This window comes from Oncorhynchus keta, chromosome 6 (genome assembly GCF_023373465.1).
Source record: "Oncorhynchus keta strain PuntledgeMale-10-30-2019 chromosome 6, Oket_V2, whole genome shotgun sequence".
NCBI lineage: Eukaryota > Metazoa > Chordata > Actinopteri > Salmoniformes > Salmonidae > Oncorhynchus > Oncorhynchus keta.
The window spans coordinates 17,918,458-17,938,175 of record NC_068426.1 but is presented as its reverse complement, the minus strand read 5'-3'; the positions used below and the strand labels follow the sequence as shown (position 1 = coordinate 17,938,175).

At 43.5% G+C, this 19,718-nt stretch overlaps 1 pseudogene; it reads right to left on the bottom strand.

The window, feature by feature from the left end:
- Positions 1–408: 408 nt before the first annotated feature.
- The window catches only part of LOC118384837 (sodium/calcium exchanger 3-like), a 69,442-nt pseudogene continuing 50,132 nt past the window's right edge, over positions 409–19,718 (bottom strand).

Sequence of the window (19,718 nt, the reverse complement as noted above, 5' to 3'; positions counted from 1 at the left end):
TCAGAGCAGATGGAGGACGAGGAAATGAGGGCGCAGAGACTGCGCTTAATGATTATGTAATGTAAGAAAAGTTATTTATGGAGACTTTTACACTGAACAAAAAGTCAACAGTGAGAGAGTAATGAATGTACAGTGATGGGCCAGGTGTGGCAGTAACTGGATTACTGAATCACAGTAGCAGGATCTGTCAAGCACATTGTTTTACAAGGACAAATGCAGTTCAGATTCAATAAAACTATGTTTACCTGTGTGAATCAATAAGAAACAGCATACTGATACAAACATGCTTTCTCGCTGCATGGGAAGAATGACATTTTTTATATATCCTGTCAAATCAGCCACCGGTTATGATTCAAAAGGGCTCCAAGTCCTGATTAATGAATAAATAAAACTCCATTTTGAACAATAATAAATAAACAACTTTTATTTCCACTGATCATACATTAAGCGTGCATATTAATCCAAATAAAAGCAGCAATGATCATGTAATTATAAATACATCTACAAATAATAAGAATGGATCTGAGGATCCTAAATTTCAAAAACAACGTCTACACACTATCCAGTAAGGTTTGGAAATCATTTGGTTTTGGTCTTTTTTTCATTACAACATTGTCATAGTTTTGTTTATTTGTTGCCATTTCAAAAACTGTAGACCGTAAGTGCTATGTTTAGGAAATAAACTAATCGTTTGGTTTTAAAACATTTTTTCTCCTCTATGCAGTGCTTTGACATAGTCATGTAGGTGAAATATGTTCAAAGCCTGAATGTGACAGAGAATAATGCAAAAAGATTTGCGAGGACTCAGAAGTGTAGACATTTCATCATTAAAATCCATACCCCCATGTTGAGTAAACATTTAGGATGGAATAAAGCCATGCCTTTCATCAAACTCTGAAGACAAGGAGTACATATACCTTGAATTATGATTCACATCCACACGCTCGCACACTCATACAAAACCCTTGGAAAAAAGTGTGCTTCTACAGTACATCGTCTCAAATTAAAATTGTAAAGCACACTTTAATTAAGCTGGAATTCTCTGGCAGAGATTGTCTCACATAGATTAGTGTCCTGTATAAAAAGTATCTTGGAAGAAGTCCTTATGAGACTGAGGTTGTCCTCAGACAGAGTGTGGATCAGGGAACCAGGCAGTGATACATGTTACTGTGTTCAGCTTGGATTCACATCTAGACTTTCACTCATGAGGATAGCTGTATTAAAATGTTACATACAATACTTCAAAATGTTTCTATCATACAATTATTCTTCACTCAATACAACAAAACACACTCACGCTCTTACATGTACACACCTAGTAGTAATATTATTCTTTGACGTGATATACAACAAATAGTTTGAGATAAATAGTCATATTAATCTTATTAACAAACACCAACAGCTTTTCAACTGATCACCATTTCCTGAATAACATCTGACATTATGTTTTGGCCTCAGTGGCTACTCATTCTAATGCAGTACCATGCCAACTGTAGTTATCCCATTAACTCCTATCACAAGTTATTTTTAGACCCTGTTCAAAGAGAATATGGCACTGTTTTATCTACAAACACGTACATTGTTCAAACATCTTGACTATCTTGACTTTTCAAAAACGAAAATCCTTTTTGAAAATGTCCACAACACAAGCGCACAACGTTGTTGAAAAAGGAGAGAGGGTTAGGATGGGCTGAGGGTAGTAGTCAACGTTCAGGGCAGAGGCTGAGAACCTTCATGGGAATGACTGTGCTCGTGGGGCTCAGTGGTTACACAGTTGGTCAACCAGGAACCATGTTCAGACATGGGGAGAAGGAGGATCTGGGTCAGCTCTTCTGAGTCAGTATGCTATCATCTCCAAGAAATGGACTGGTTGATTAGGGTCATCCTCTATCTGAATGGAGAGATGCAGGAGACGATCAGTGGGGCTAAAAGAGCTAAGTGTTCAGGATAGACTATAAACAAAATAGGAGCATTTTCAAAGGTCATTTAATTTCCCTCATTTTGTGCAGACTGCCTATTTAGATAAAGCTATGCCTCAAGGCATAAGTCATCTGAAAACATACACCAAGTCATTAGCTGGTGCCAGTACGCTTCCAACAGAATGGGAGAAGGCTGCCATCCATGTCATTGTAAATGGGGTAAAAGTCTTCAGAGTCAAGCATCCACGGTAGCAATAATAATAAACAATATAAATACTTTAAAACACTCAGAAAAATACACAAAAAGGAGAGGGATAGACATGTAAACAATAGGAGACAAGCTTTCTCCTCTCTCTCTCTATCTTGCTCTCTCTCTTTCTCTCGCTCCCTCTCTCGCTCTCTCTCTCTCTCTCAGAAGCCTGGCACGTGGCAGTAGGCCTCCAGGGAGGCCAGCATGATGTAGAGGAACCAGAGGGAGAAAAAGAAGAGGGAGGTGAGGAGTTTCGCGGTCCGCGGGCCCCCCAGTTCTCCCCTGCCACGCCGGCCCGGCGGCGGTACATCAGCACCAGGACACACACAAACGCCATGATGGTGAACAGGGTGACGGAGAATGCCAGCGAACCAGGCTCTACAAGAAACTTCTTTCCCTTGGTCTTCCAGTAGACGGCCGCAATGGTCCATGCCACGCCGATGCCCAGGAACACGTTCACTGCATTACTACCTGTTACGTTGCCGATGGAGGCGTCAGCGTACTGGTCCTGGATGGCCGCCACTTTACTGGCAAATGTGTCTTTGTGAACATAAAGTAAGCAGAAATAGATGGTTAGAAATAGGTAACTGATTCTGACACGGACAAGAAACGGATACAGCACAGAGAAAGAGTGACAGACAGAGAGAGTAGGCTACATAGAGACAGGCACCCACCTGGAACGGAAGTCCCCAGGGCCACAAATACTACGGCAGTGACAGAGTCCTTAAGCCCCACTGTACAGCCGAAATGAGAGGCCAGGTCCCCAGTCACAGCCGTCAGAACACCAATCAGGGAGATGGACACAAAGAAGCAGGCCCAGCCGTTCCAGTACTCTGTGGGCGGGACAAAGGCGAACAGAACCTTCCAGAACACTGTGAGGAAGTGCATGATGTAGTCAAAACAGGACGGGAGGCGCTCCTCCCCACTCTCCTCCTCATCATCATCCCCTGGGGGAGAGAACGAGAGGTGTTTACACATATAGTACAAATCATTCTGATGAGATGCAGCGTTTTATTACACTTTTACGTGGTACAACATTACAGTTACATTTGACATTTGAGTAATTTAGCAAGCAGACACTTATCCAGAGCGACTTACAGTTAGTGCATTTATCTTAAGATCGCTAGGTGAGACAGCAATAAGGTAGAGCAGTTATCAACAAGGTCAGCGCTAGTAGGGAAATAAACGTTTCACAATTAATGCTTTGCTTGGGATAAAGTTGGACTTAACATTGCTCCTTGCATCTATACATTTTCAAACAGCAACTTTGCGTGTCTGTGATTTCATTACTGCTACCTCCCAAAGTAGAGAGTGTGATTTCTCTGCCCTGAACACCACTCCTCTGACTCTCCGTTAATGCAAGAGCATGCAGCGTTAGTGAGTCTGTCCCAGAGATTTAGGAGTGAAGGAGAAAAAGGCACTCACCTGCACTGACAGTGACAGCATTGACAAACTGCTCTCTCCAACTACTGCTGCCCACCACCAGAGCAAGGTTAGTCTTCTTAATCAGCTTATCTACTGTGTTCTAAACAAAACAAAAATAACACAATCAGATTTCAGCCTAGAGTTATCAATACATAGAATGGATAGAAGTGTGATACTTTGAGTGGAAGGGGTAAGGGTTGGTCTGATGTTTCCAATTTGTGTGGTAAACAATGTAATCTCGCCCAGTTTGTTCTTCATTTGTTTGAGGGCAATGACCCATCCATCTTTTTCAATTGCTCCACTGAGCGGGTGACCTGGCTGGCCTCTGTCCAGACAGTCTCCTCACAGGAAGAGGGAGGGCAGACATCGACAGGAGTAACGAGACAGTCTCCTCACAGGAAGAGGGAGGGCAGACATCGACAGGAGTAACGAGACCGTGACCTCTCTCACTGGCGAAAGACATGCTTCTAATAAATGTGACCCGTTTCAGTAACTAGGTGTATGTTAAGATGGAGCTGACAGATATGGAAGCTCTGCTTCTAGGTCCTAAGCAACTTTGCAGTATTTTGTTTTTTTTGTGTCTTATATTATTAGCCTCGAAAGTTTTTTGTGTTATTACATACAGACGGAAATAACTTTTGGATATCAGAGTGGCGGTAACTCACCAGCATTACGGCCAGGAATACTACTTTCCCGATGTGTATCCTTTGTTCACACCCCCAGGGCAATTGAACTTATTCCAGAGGCTGCTCCAAGATACCGCCGGCGGAGGAAAGGTTTTCGGAGTAGACTTCTAGTCCGAATCAAGAGGCGTGCACACCATTCACCGCTTCCGAGTATATTACTTGCTAATGTCCAGTCTCTGGACAATAAAGTAGACGAGCTCAGGGCGAGGATCTCCTTCCAGAGAGACATTAGGGACTGTAACATACTCTGTTTCATGGAAACATGTCTCTCTCCGGATATACTGTCCCTGTTCATACAGCCAGCTGGGTTCTCAGTACATCACGCAGACAGGAATAATGGACTCTCTGGGAAGAAGAAAGGCGGTGGAGTATGTTTCATGATTAACTGCTCATGGTGTGATTGGGATAACGTACAGAAACTAATTAGTTTAGCTACGGAAACGACAGGAACTTTCCCGCTAGCCATGATTGACTGAGATAATGGATGGGCTGCACATGCCAAGAGATAAGTTTGGATTGGTCTGCCATGTAGCATGTAGATAATCCTTGCTACTCAGCTTTTTTGAAAGATATAAAGTTAGCCATGGAGAACTGCAAAAGTGTTGCTACTGCTCTCAACAACATTGCTGCCCTGAATTTAGCAGGCACTATTGACAAAGATCAGTGGGGAAAAGTTGCTTTCTGCACACGGTCAGTACAAACCGGAGTAACTTGACACAATGTGGGGCAAACAAGCTTTACAAACAAAACAGAGTTCAAGCGGATCCAGTCTGCTGCGAAGCATTCGTCCATGTATATGGGTAAGAGTCTAGCTACATTTTCAGCTATTATACGCTTCTAATTTAGTCAGAAAGTCATTTTCATTCAAGGTTAAAGGGTAGCTAGTGAACGTTAGCTTGTTAGCTTGCTAGCTAACGTAACATGTATGATCTTTGTAGTAATATTAGTTGTATTTCAGATCTCGATTTGCATTGCTAGTTATAGCATAATGTTAGCTAGCTAGCTAACATTGAACCTAGTAGGTTAGGTTTATCTACCTGCAGATATTCATATTACTGCATTCTTTCACATGACCCATCCATTTAGACAAGTGTCTGGGTAAGCATCATCTAATAATTATAAAATATTTATAAAATATTTTAATCTGGACACTGTCTATTTTTATATTGCTACTATAAAATATGCAAGTAATTACTTCACTGTACCATTTACACATTTACATTACATTTACATTTAAGTCATTTAGCAGACGCTCTTATCCAGAGCTGTACATGTGACAAATACATTATTAATTTGATATATTGTTTGTTTACCAGAGACAGTAATGTGAAGAACAACAGGACCTGCACCAAAGTCAGATTAAGATATAAACCAAGGACTATATAACGTGTATTTTTATCTGGAGATTTTCCTTATTATAATATATATATATTATAGGCTACTACTTTCACCACTTTTTGTCTTATTCTTTGGTTGTTTACAACAGTACCTTACTCACTCTGTTTAGCACATGGCCTCACATGTGAATCCTTAAAAAAAAAACACAATTTCAAATTTTGCAACATAAGACCAGATCTAGGTGGTCGGTCAGAAATATTATGCTGCAGGGACAGAGGGAGACAGAAGAGACAGAGGAGACAGGGGGGGGCAGAGGAGACAGGGGGGATAGAGAAGAGAGGAGGACAGGGTGGGACAGAGGAGACAGGGGGGGACAGAGGAGACAGGGGGGGGCAGAGGAGACAGGGGGGATAGAGAAGAGAGGAGGACAGGGTGGGACAGAGGAGACAGGGGGAGACAGAGGAGATAGGAGGTATAGAGAAGAGAGGAGGACAGGGTGGGACAGAGGAAACAGGAGGGATAGAGAAGAGAGGAGGACAGGGGGAACAGAGGAGACAGGACGGATAGAGAAGAGAGGAGGACAGGGGGGGACAGAGGAGACAGGAGGGATAGAGAAGAGAGGAGGACAGGGTGGGACAGAGGAGACAGGGGGGACATAGGAGACAGGGGGAGGACAGAGGAGACAGGGGGAGGACAGAGGAGAGAGGGGGATAGAGAAGAGAGGAGGACAGGGGGGACAGAGGAGACAGGGGGATAGAGAAGAGAGGGGGACAGGGTGGGACAGAGGAGACAGGGGTGGTCTGTGACAGTTTGTTTGTTTTTGGGGTTAGAGAAGAGAGGAGGACAGGGTGGGACAGAGGAAACAGTTTGGATAGAGAAGAGAGGAGGACCAGGGGGAACAGAGGAGACAGGACGGATAGAGAAGAGAGGAGACAGGGGGGACATAGGAGACTCCTGGAGGACAGAGGAGACAGGGGAACACTTCAATGTCAAAGAGAGGGATACAGGGTGGGACAAATGCTAGGGGGACAGAGGAGTTATTGTAATAGTGAGAGGTTATCATGTCTTGGGGTTTGTTTGTTTGTTTGTTTTTGTGGGTTACCTGTCTTGCGGTAAAATATATTCCTCTATCACCACCTCCAGTTTGAGTGGTTCTCCCAGGCTGGGACAGCCCATCTTGGACACCTCCTCCTCATCGTTGGCTGATTTGTTCTCATTGGAGTCTCCTGTGAAGCAGAGAGGAACACTTCAATGTCAAATATCATAAAATGCTAACCTCCCCTGTTATTGTAATAGTGAGAGGTTATCATGTCTTGGGGTATGATATAAAATGCTAACCTCCCCTGTTATTGTAATATTGAGAGGTTAGCATGTCTTGCGGTAAAATATAAAACGCTAACCTCCCCTGTTATTGTAATAGTGAGAGGTTATCATGTCTTGGGGTATGATATAAAATGCTAACCTCCCCTGTTATTGTAATATTGAGAGGTTAGCATGTCTTGCGGTAAAATATAAAATGCTAACCTCCCCTGTTATTGTAATAGTGAGAGGTTATCATGTCTTGGGGTATGATATAAAATGCTAACCTCCCCTGTTATTGTAATATTGAGAGGTTAGCATGTCTTGGGGTATGATATAAAATGCTAAACTCCCCTGTTATTGTAATAGTGAGAGGTTAGCATGTCTTGGGGTATGATATTTGTGCATCTGTATTCACGATTCATTCAGGATTATCTGTAATCATGGTAGCATCCACTTTAATGTAGAAGTGTTTCTCATTTACAATAAAAGTGACTCAAATTACACAATACATTATTTACCATTAATTTCTATTGGGGACAAAATCATCTGAAACACAACCAAAACAAACAGCAAATGCATCCAACTAATTTATAGAGTCACAAGCTTGATGTAGTCATTGCTATGAATATGGGACCAAATACTAAACTTTCTACTACTTTAATAGACATATAAGTGACTTTGTCCCAATACTTTTGGTCCCCTAAAATGGACTATGTACAAAAAGTGCTGTAATTTCTATTTCGGTTCACCCGATATGGATGAAAATACCCTCAAATTAAAGCTGACAGTCTGCACTTGAACCTCGTAGTTAGTGTCATTTTAAATCCAACATGCTGGAGTACAGAGCCAAAACAACCAAAAATGTATCACAATACTTTTGGAGCTCACTGTATACAAAAACGCACTGTCATTTATTTATCAAATTCATTCTCTGTGAATAAACTGTATACTAATGTATCAATATACAGAGTTTTGTGAGGGGGTAAAACATTTTTTTTTTATCATGCGTATCAGCAATGCAGGAATAATTGAAATGCACCAAAAACATTACATTAGTGTAAAATACTATAATGAATGTGCAGTGAGAAGAATAGCCTGGAGAAACAGCACTAACATGGACCAACTACTCTCAGTCTTGATGAAATCCCCCGCAAGTCACTAATGCCAACTAATGTGCCTCTATAGTGTAACCATTTGTACACTCAGGGACATCCTGGCCATAAAATACATTTTGGTGATGTGTTTGTTTTTCAATATACATTTGTTAATGTTACCAATCCCCACTAATGTGTTTATGAAAGCAACATAACACCTAGATTTGGAATCAAATAAATTACAAGTTAAGGATGTCATGTGTTATTATTCTATGTAACGCAACCTCATCACTTAAAACATGGATCTGCCAGGGGCAACAACAAATAAAGACCCCAGCACTTCCAGAATTACCATTCCATCCTTCATAAACAGCTGTTGTATTTTGCCGATAACTGATCGTGTGAAATACAACATTTAAGGCTGTTAAATCTGACAGCGATAACATGAGGCTGCTACAGTAAATGGCAGCGTTGAACCCGCAGGGCTCTGCACTGACCATGTTTCCGTCCAATCTCCAGCAGCACAGGCTCCCCCAGCTGGATGATGAAGGTCTTGTTCTTCTCATACTCCTCATCATCAATGACCTTCACCTCCAACAGCTTCCTGCAGATGGGGAAAAACATACATGTTGGGTCAGAGACATAGAACCAGATAGCTCTTCAGAAGGAGAGAGAGATGGAGACGTAGAACCAGATAGCTCTTCAGAAGGAGAGAGAGATGGAGACGTAGAACCAGATAGCTCTTCAGAAGGAGAGAGAGATGGAGACGTAGAACCAGATAGCTCTTCAGAAGGAGAGAGAGATGGAGACGTAGAACCAGATAGCTCTTCAGAAGGAGAGAAAGATGGAGACGTAGAACCAGATAGCTCTTCAGAAGGAGAGAGAGATGGAGACGTAGAACCAGATAGCTCTTCAGAAGGAGAGAGAGATGAAGACATAGAACCAGATAGCTCATCAGAAGGAGAGAAAGATGGGGACATAGAACCAGATAGCTCTTCAGAAGGAGAGAGAGATGAAGACATAGAACCAGATAGCTCTACAGAAGGAGAGAGAGATGAAGACATAGAACCAGATAGCTCATCAGAAGGAGAGAAAGATGGGGACATAGAACCAGATAGCTCTTCAGAAGGAGAGAGAGATGAAGACATAGAACCAGATAGCTCTTCAGAAGGAGAGAAAGATGGAGACATAGAACCAGATAGCTCTTCAGAAGGAGAGAGAGATGGAGACGTAGAACCAGATAGCTCTTCAGAAGGAGAGAGAGATGAAGACATAGAACCAGATAGCTCATCAGAAGGAGAGAAAGATGGGGACATAGAACCAGATAGCTCTTCAGAAGGAGAGAGAGATGAAGACATAGAACCAGATAGCTCTACAGAAGGAGAGAGAGATGAAGACATAGAACCAGATAGCTCATCAGAAGGAGAGAAAGATGGGGACATAGAACCAGATAGCTCTTCAGAAGGAGAGAGAGATGAAGACATAGAACCAGATAGCTCTTCAGAAGGAGAGAAAGATGGAGACATAGAACCAGATAGCTCTTCAGAAGGAGAGAGAGATGGAGACGTAGAACCAGATAGCTCTTCAGAAGGAGAGAGAGATGGAGACATAGAACCAGATAGCTCTTAAGAAGGAGAGAAAGATGGGGACAGAGAACCAGATAGCTCTTCAGAAGGAGAGAAAGATGGGGACATAGAACCAGATAGCTCTTCAGAAGGAGAGAAAGATGGAGACATAGAACCAGATAGCTCTTCAGAAGGAGAGAAAGATGGAGACATAGAACCAGATAGCTCTTCAGAAGGAGAGAGAGATGGAGACGTAGAACCAGATAGCTCTTCAGAAGGAGAGAGAGATGGAGACATAGAACCAGATAGCTCTTCAGAAGGAGAGAAAGATGGGGACAGAGAACCAGATAGCTCTTCAGAAGGAGAGAGAGATGGAGACATAGAACCAGATAGCTCTTCAGAAGGAGAGAAAGATGGGGACAGAGAACCAGATAGCTCTTCAGAAGGAGAGAAAGATGGGGACATAGAACCAGATAGCTCTTCAGAAGGAGAGAGAGATGGAGACATAGAACCAGATAGCTCTTCAGAAGGAGAGAGAGATGGAGACATAGAACCAGATAGCTCTTCAGAAGGAGAGAAAGATGGGGACAGAGAACCAGATAGCTCTTCAGAAGGAGAGAGAGATAGAGACATAGAACCAGATAGCTCTTCAGAAGGAGAGAGAGATGGAGACATAGAACCAGATAGCTCTTCAGAAGGAGAGAAAGATGGGGACAGAGAACCAGATAGCTCTTCAGAAGGAGAGAAAGATGGGGACATAGAACCAGATAGCTCTTCAGAAGGAGAGAAAGATGGGGACAGAGAACCAGATAGCTCTTCAGAAGGAGAGAGAGATGGAGACGTAGAACCAGATAGCTCTTCAGAAGGAGAGAAAGATGGGGACAGAGAACCAGATAGCTATTCAGAAGGAGAGAGAGATGGAGACATAGAACCACATAGCTCTTCAAAAGGAGAGAGAGATGGAGACATAGAACCAGATAGCTCTTCAGACAGAGAGAGAGATGGGGACAGAGAACCATATAGCTTTTCAGAAGGAGAGAGAGATGGGGACAGAGAAGAGAGAAGCTCTTCAGAAGAAGAGAGAGATGGGGACAGAGAAGAGAGAAGCTCTTCAGAAGAAGAGAGAGATGGGGACAGAGAAGAGAGAAGCTCTTCAGAAGAAGAGAGAGATGGGGACAGAGAAGAGAGAAGCTCTTCAGAAGGAGAAAGAGATGGGGACAGAGAAGAGAGAAGCTCTTCAGAAGGAGAAAGAGATGGGGACAGAGAAGAGAGAAGCTCTTCAGAAGAAGAGAGAGATGGGGACAGAGAAGAGAGAAGCTCTTCAGAAGAAGAGGGAGATGGGGACAGAGAAGAGAGAAGCTCTTCAGAAGGAGAAAGAGATGGGGACAGAGAAGAGAGAAGCTCTTCAGAAGAAGAGAGAGATGGGGACAGAGAAGAGAGAAGCTCTTCAGAAGAAGAGAGAGATGGGGACAGAGAAGAGAGAAGCTCTTCAGAAGGAGAAAGAGATGGGGACAGAGAAGAGAGAAGCTCTTCAGAAGAAGAGAGAGATGGGGACAGAGAAGAGAGAAGCTCTTCAGAAGAAGAGGGAGATGGGGACAGAGAAGAGAGAAGCTCTTCAGGAGAGAGAGATGGGGATAGAGAAGAGAGAAGCTCTTCAGAAGAAGAGAGATGGGGACAGAGAAGGGTGAAGAGACAGAGGTGAAGATAAGGGGTGATGAATATCAGCAGGAAAGATGGAGAGAAAACTGCTTGCTATCTCTTTTTATTTTCTTCCATTGGCTGGATGAGAAAGTGAGAGTGATATAAAGAGGAAGGCAGGGTGGGAGGCACAGAGCGCAGGTAATTAGGGTTCATGAATAATGAAGAAAGGCACTAAGGCAGGCAGGGACACTTCTGGGAACCAACAATTAAGCGGTTAAGCCATATACATTACAGCCACGATGCGCGCACACACACACACACACACACACACACACACACACACACACACACACACACACACACACACACACACACACACACACACACACACACACACACACACACACACACACACACACACACACACCCTAATTTTCCTCCAACCTTATCACCAGATACCTTTTTAATTCATGTGTCGTGCCTGTGAGTTATCACTAAAATGTAATTCACTATGTTATTTTCCTTTCCATCTTGCCCTGCAACCCAAATGTGCTGCTGAAGCCCACACAGAGTTTGGAAATCTTCTTTATTGGATGGCACAGTGTTAATCACATGATTTCTACCTACGCCTCACCGCATCTCTCTGTCCTCTGTCCAGTGACCCAGAAAGCCTTTCCAAGTGGTGCCTCATTCATATCAGTGTAAATGTGTCTAAAGCAGCCTTGTCGTTCGATGGACTATTCCCATGGGTGGCTGAACTCGAAGCTCCACAGCAGTCAAACAGACAGCGGTGGACAGCTATCAGATAGGCCTATGTTAAGACTGCAGGGCTGGCTACAGCAGATGGGCCAAGCCAGACAGTGTACAGATAAGAATAGTCCCGGATCCATCGTGCTCCTATGCCCAGCAGACCTCTGCCTCACACAAACAGACACCCTCTGGCAGACAGGCTCTGGTCCACACAGATGAGTGGAGAGGTCCCAGGTGTCAACTCCCCGCCTACACATTCCCCACGCAGACTGAAGGGCCGTCCCGGAAGACAGGAAGAGGTGCACACGGCCTGATGGAGACGGATGATGACAACAGGAGGAAGGAGGAGGAAACGCGAGCACGCAGGAAAACTGCATTTGTGCATTTATCTCTTTAAGCACGAGACCTTAATTCCACACTGTGGCCTTCAGGTATTGAATGGCACTGTTACTCACTGGAGCAAAACCTCAAAACAAACACACATCACACACACACACACACACACACACACACACACACACACACAGTAAGTAGGCCTAAAATAACCACTCCACACAGATACAAATTGACTTACTCCCTGGGTACATCCCAACAGCACGCTTGAGTCGAGCAGTGCAGTGAATGAAATACCAAGTATGAGACTTTGCATAGTGTTTAACGAACCTACTCACATCTGACATGTTTTGAATATTGATAGCTACATAATATTATTCCATTAACTGAGAGTGTGAAATATATGTTGATTTTAATTGTAATGTGCATGCAGATAGTATCCCAGGCTAGACTGTGTGAAAAAGTGCAGCTACAGATTGAATTATGTTCTATTTCTTCAGCAGAGACGCTATTTGTTTTTACAAAACAAAAGTACATTTATGTTGATTTAGAGTCTGGCCTCTTCCCAGATCTGTATGCCTGTGATAAATCAACCAATTAGAGAACAAACTCTCCCATTGCATTTGACTGCAGCAGTCATGATTAAGGTACAGTACCAGTCAAAAGTTTGGTACGCCTACTCATTCTAGGGTTTTTCTTTATTTGTACTATTTCCTACATTGTAAAATAATAGTGAAGACATCAAAACTATGAAATAACATATACTGTATGGAATCATGTAGTAACCAAAAAAGTGTTAAACAAATCCAAAATATATTTAATATTTGTGATTCTTTAAAGTAGCCACCCTTTGCCTTGAGGACAATTTTGCACACTCTTGGTATTTTCTCAACAAGATTCATGAGGTAGTCACTTTCCACATATGCTGAGTACTTATTGGCTGCTTTTAATCCACTCTGCGGTCCAACTCATCCCAAACCATCTCAATTGGGTTGAGGTTGGGTGACTGTGGAGGACAGGTCATCTGATGCAGCTCTCCATCACTCTCCTTCTTGGTCAAATAGCTCTTACACAGCCTGGAGGTGTGATTTGGGTCATTGTCCTGTTGTAAAACAAATGATTCTAAATAAATCACTGACAGTGTCACCAGCAAAGCACCCCCACACCATCACACCTCCTCCTCCATGCTTCATGGTGGGAACCACACATACGGAGATCATCCATTCACCTAATCTGCGTCTCACAAAGAAATGGCGATTGGAATGCAAAGGGTGGCTACTTTGAATAATCTCAAATATGAAATATATTTAGATTTGTTTAACACTTTTTTGGTTACTACATGATTTCATGTGACATTTCATAGTTTCAATGTCTTCACTATTTATCTACGATGTAGAAAGTAAAAATAAAGAAAAACCCTTGAATGAGTAGGTGTGTCCAAACTTTTGACTGGCACTGGAGTTACAAGATAATGTGGCGAATAAACAGAAATGCACTACTCAGAATATTAAAACACCAGAGCAATAAGGCAGGCATTTTTCAAATGTCCAATACATTACAGATGAGTGTGTGGGTGGGGGCCCTGAATTGCCTGGAGCCATCCAGCTTTGCGTGGGTTGCAGTGTGCCTCTGGTACACCAGTATATGGGAGGGGAACACTGAAAATGAATTACAGACTGACCAGGATGCCTTTCTCTCTGGTGAGAGAACATGAATAGATAAAACATAAGGCAAAACATAAATGAGTTAAGTTATATTGCCTACAGTCCCACAGGTGAGTATGTAGAATATTAACGTCAACAACTAACACATTAGCGCTGTCAAATTATGGTTTTGCACCTGCAGCTGTGGGTGAGGTTTATGAAACACAAATGCATGGGGTTGGCATGGCAACAGGTAGCAATAATGTATCTTCTCTTAAAAAAGTCATGGCCTTCGGCAAGATATCTGTAGTCAGAGCGTGGAAGAGGAAGCAGGAGAGACTAGTGAAATAAAAAAAAGGACTCTCGTATTTCGCTCTCTATGTTTATGTTGTAATCCATCTCATATATTTTAATTGCTATATGAGACAAGTGCTTCAATTTCAATTTCACAAGTACAGTGAAATGCCTTTTTTTGCTCTAAACCCAACAATGCAGTAATCCGTGGAACAAAAATAAGAAATAACAAGGACACAAGAAGCAAGTAAGCTACAGTATATACAGGGCCGGTTCCAAAACAATATTATGGCTCTTAATACCAGTCTATGGATTGGGTAGCTGGAGTCTTTAACCATTTTCCAGGCCTTCCTTTCACACCGCCTGATATAGAGGTCCTGGATGGCAGGTAGCTCGGCCCAGTGATGTACTGGGCTGTTTTTATTTTTTGTATTTTTTTATTTCACCTTTATTTAACCAGGTAGGAAAGTTGAGAACAAGTTCTCATTTACAATTGCGACCCGTTGCCATACCAAGCAGTGATGCAGCCAGTCAAAATGCTCTCAATATTTAGGCTGTATAACCCTTTGAGGATTTGAGTACGTATGCTAAACCTTTTCAACCTCCTTAGTGATTTGGACACAGAGGAACTTGAAAACTCTTGTCCTGCTCCACTGCAGCCCTGCCTATGTGGATGGGGGCGCGCTCGCCCCCTGTTTCCTGTAGCCCAGTGGCCACCAGCAAGTCAATCGTGATCCTAGTCGATCACCAAACATTTCTGGAGAAAGCAAACAAAGTTTTGCGCTCCTTTTTTTCTTGGTGTTGTGCTGTTGGTGTTAGGTGCACTTCATTCAGAAGCCCTGCGCACCGTGTAGGCAGAGTGTTACCATTGTGAACCATTTGATTGGACTGAAAAGACTACCTGGTAGACCCTGTGGCTAAATCGTGTGCGCCTACTGCTCTGTTCAATCAGAGAGCTCAAATCATGGTGCCTACAGCCTCCAAGATGAGTAACTTTTAAAACCATGACGAGAGAGAGAGACTGTCAATGAATAGAGCAAAGAGCTGCTGTTTTTATGAAGCACTGTCAACACTGTTTTAATTAAACAAGACCACAAAACATAAAACGTGCTTCTCCCTACTTCCACTCGCGCTACAGCTGCAATGAATGAGGAGCCTGGTGTATCGATAGCCCTGCGTTTCTATTGTTATTAGCAGCTCGTCGTGTCTATTTTAACATCAAGGAATATTTAACTTTCTCTGGTAATAGGAACAACATGAATTTGTGCATGGGGCAGATGCGGTGTGACTCGAGTTTCGCCATCAGGTGGAAGACAGTGTCCCCTCTCTCTGGTCAGTGTCACCGGATGAAAGGAAGGAGAGAGCAGGGACCGTGAGAGGCAGACCCTCTGCTGCTCTCTCCCTTCCTCCGCTGAGACTAATGCCTTGTTCAAAACAACTGGGAACTCTGAAATCTCTGACTTCCGACTTCAGTGCATTCAAGACAACTGGGAATTTGGAAAAAAAACTAGATCCGACTGTGAAAAATTGTTTTAAAATGTCATCCAACTCGGAACTCCAAGTCGGCATCTTTCTAGAGCTCCGACCTGAAGATTACTGACGTCATGACTTGACCTTGTCTTGAAAGCACCATGACCATCAAATGCAGGTACCATCAGTCCAGTCATATGAAAAAGCAAATTATTTGCAAATTATTTCAATTTATGCTCAGCTGTGCCTCGCAAGTGCAACACCAACTGATCTATTTTGTAATCAAAGCTTGAGTTTTGAAATATAATATGGTCTAATAAGAACAATATTGGTATGCCAAGGATATAGCCAGTCTGCTGTGATAATGTATTAAGCCTACTGCACAAACCTCATTCCTGCAGAACTGTTTTTATTAGGTTAATGTAAAAAAAAAAAAAAATGTAAGTCATGTTTAAAAAAAAATCTGAGCAGTAGATCTCTGCTTGCTTTTTGTCTGCGAAAGTGATCTTGACTCAGAAAAGGTTGGTGACCACTGCTGTAGTCCATGATCAGCTCCTTGGTCTTACTGACGTTGACGGAGAGGTTGTTGTCCTGGGCACCACACTGCCAGGTCACTAGTCTCATCGTCGCCGGTGATCAGGCCTACCACCGTCGCATCATCAGAAAACTTGATGATGGTGTTGGAGTAGTGCGTGGCCATGCAGTCGTGGGTGCCTGGTACTGAACACCTCCCTCTGCAACTGGATCCTGGACTTCCTGACGAGGCACCTCCAGGTGGTGACACATCTACCACGCTGACCTTCAACACGGGGGTCCCTCAGGATTGCGTGCTCAGTCCCCTCCTGTTACACACTGTTCACCCACCACTGCTTGGCCACACACGACTTCAACACCATCATTAAGTTTTCCCGACAACACGATGATCATCAGTGCTTCATTTGTAAATCTGGAGGTGCCGGAACAAAAAGTGAGCCAAAAGGGGGGTGACCTGGGGAGTTCTGAGGACCAAAACGCATGAGAAAAAATAACTTTTGAATAAAGCATTGCATGTATATCATCGCATTTGCGTAGTGGCATAGAGCAGTAGTAGCCTAGGGTCCGGGAAAAATGTGGCCTTTTATAAACGTATTTCATGCAATTCTACATCATTTTGCATGACTGGAGACTTTGGCGGAATCTTTTTTAATAATACAACACAAATGATTGAAATATCAGGCTACTTTGTGTGGAGACATATTGTAGGCTACAATATGAGGAGGAAATTATAGTCCTAAAAATGCTCTCTCTCTCTCTCTCTCTCTCTCTCTCTCTCTCTCAACAACATTTGGAAGTTGATCAAATATTTTGGTAGCAGGAGCCATTTGCATTCCAACCTGTGTTTTCCCTTGATTTTATTTTAAATATTGTGAAAGGCCTGTTTTGCCTGCGTGCTGTTCTTAAATCGCAGATTTGCGGCACGTTCCCGACTATCATGGTCCAAACACACCAACACAGCTGTGAAGAGGGCACAACAATGCCTCTTCCCCCTCAGGCAACTGCTCGGCATCCGACCGCAAGGCGCTATAGAGGGTAGTCCGTATGGTCCAGTACATCACTGGGGCCGAGCTCCCTGCCATCCAGGACCTCTATACCAGGCAGTGTCAGGGGAGGCCCTAAAAATGGTCAAATACTCCATCCACTCAAGTCATAGATTGTTCTCTCTGCTACCGCACGGCAAGCCATACTGGAGTACTAGTGATTATAATGATTATATTGTTATTTCCCCTCATCAATCTACGCACAATACCCCATAATCACAAAGCAAAAAAATGTTTTTTAGACGTTTTTGCAAATGTATTAAAAACAGATCACTGCTGGGTCTTCCTTTGTAATCTGTAATGGACTGTAGCCCCCGACACGTGTGGCACCATGTTAAAGACTGATGACAAACAGCAACCATTTTGGTGTGAGGACCTTATTTTTTTTATTTTTTTTATTTTTTACAGTTAACTGAAGTTGGCTTGCTAACTAGCAAGTGACAAGAACGTTATCCAGCCTGCATAGCAACCATTTTGTTCATAACGGACAACGAGTCCTTTTGCATAGCAACTATGCAAAAATAATTAACGTCTTGGTCACATCTGTAGCAACATGGCCAAAAGAATTTCCATACAAATTTTGGTCCGGATTATATCTTCTGGTGGAAGAATGAAATTGTATGAATTGACTTATCAAAGTAAGGTTAATGAAAATATGTAATTCATTGTTATTTTAATATGTTGGTAACAGTTTGTTTGATGAATTATTGTCTCATCAAACCAGAGCCGTTGTGTCTGTAGATTTGTGTCCCTGAGGAATGGTTGTGAGTGACGAGCTGCATTATGGGTTCACCTGCAGCCCACGGCATCTGAATCACTTTCTCAATGTGCTTCTGGAAGGCTGATGAAAAGGAGCTCCAGAATCCCAGAGGAGTGATGATTAGAGAGAACAAAAGGAAAGCTGGCCCCCTTTTCCTGTATGTAGGTACAAGTAATCTGGTGAGTCTGACTGGGAACCCTCTAAGCCCCATTTACCCAAACTCCTTTTTATGTGAGCTTGCTGTGGGGAGACCAGTCTTAGTCTCTCCGGGTGTTAACTGACTCTGGGGCAGATGAGAGTTTCATGGACACTACCCTGGTATCAGAACTCAGTATCCCTACTCAACTCCTCTCTGCTACCATGCATGCCAGGGCACTAGACGGCCGCTCCATTGGTAGAGAGACACACAGCACAGTTCTCATTAATATGCGGGTATCTGGAAATCACAGTGAGTCAATTCAGCTCCTCATTGAGTCCCCTCACATACCTGTTGTTTTGGGTTTTTCTTGGCTCCAGAAGCACAACACACATATTGACTGTACTACGGGTTCCATCCTGGGTTGGAGCTCGTTCTTCCATTCATACTGCCTAAAGGCGGCACAGCCTTCTCCGAAATGTCTGCCTCCAGGGTTAAGTACGGTCTTGTATCTCTCTGCCCTGCCCGCAGAGTATCATGACTTCCTGGAGGTTTTTCAGCAAGGCTCGTGCTACCTCCCCTACTCCACATCGTCCTTATGATTGTGCTATTGACCTCCTTCCGGGCACCACATCGCCTCGAGACCGGCTATATTCTCTGTCTGGTCCGGACACCAAGGTCATGGAGGAGTACATTGAGGACTCACTGGCTGTTGGGAGCATTCGCCCTTCGGCCTCTCCTGCCAGCGCAGGATTCTTCTTTGTGGGGAAGAAGGACAAGACCCTGAGTCCATGTATTGGTTAACAGGGTCTCAATGACATTACGATTAAAAATCGGTACCCTCTACCACTTCTCTCTTCAGCTTTTGAACCTCTCCAGGGGGCTACTATCTTTTCCAAACTGGACCTTCGAAATGCTTACCACCTTTTGTGGATAAGCAAAGGAGATGAGTGGAAGACAGCTTTCAACAATGCCAGTGGACACTATGAGTACCTGGTTATGCCGTTTGGACTCAACAATGCGCCGCTGTCTTCCAGTCCCTGGTTTTGTTTTTGTCTACCTTGTTTACTCTCGTTTTGCCCAGGAACACATTCTCCATGTTCGTGCCTCCTGGAGAATGAGTTGTTTGTAAAGGCTGAGAAGTGTGAGTTCCATCGCTCCACTATCTCCTTTCTGGGATACATTATTGCTGAGGGGAATGTTCAGATGGATCCGGAGAAGGTGAGAGCGGTGGTGGATTGGCCCCAGCCTACGTCCATGGTGCAGCTACAATGGTTTCTGGGATTTGCACATTTCTATCGCCATTTCATTTGGGGCTACAGCAACGTGGCGGCTCCCCTCTCTGCACTCACCTCTCCCAAGGTACCGTTCACATGGTCTCCTGCAGCGGACAAGGCTTATGGGGATCTAAAGGGGATCTAAAGCAGCGACTGCTGCACCATGGACTGCTCCCATCCTCATCTATCTTGACCCGACTCGTCAGTTTGTGGTTGAGGTTAATGCTTCCGATGTGGGAGTAGGGGTCGTTCTTTCTC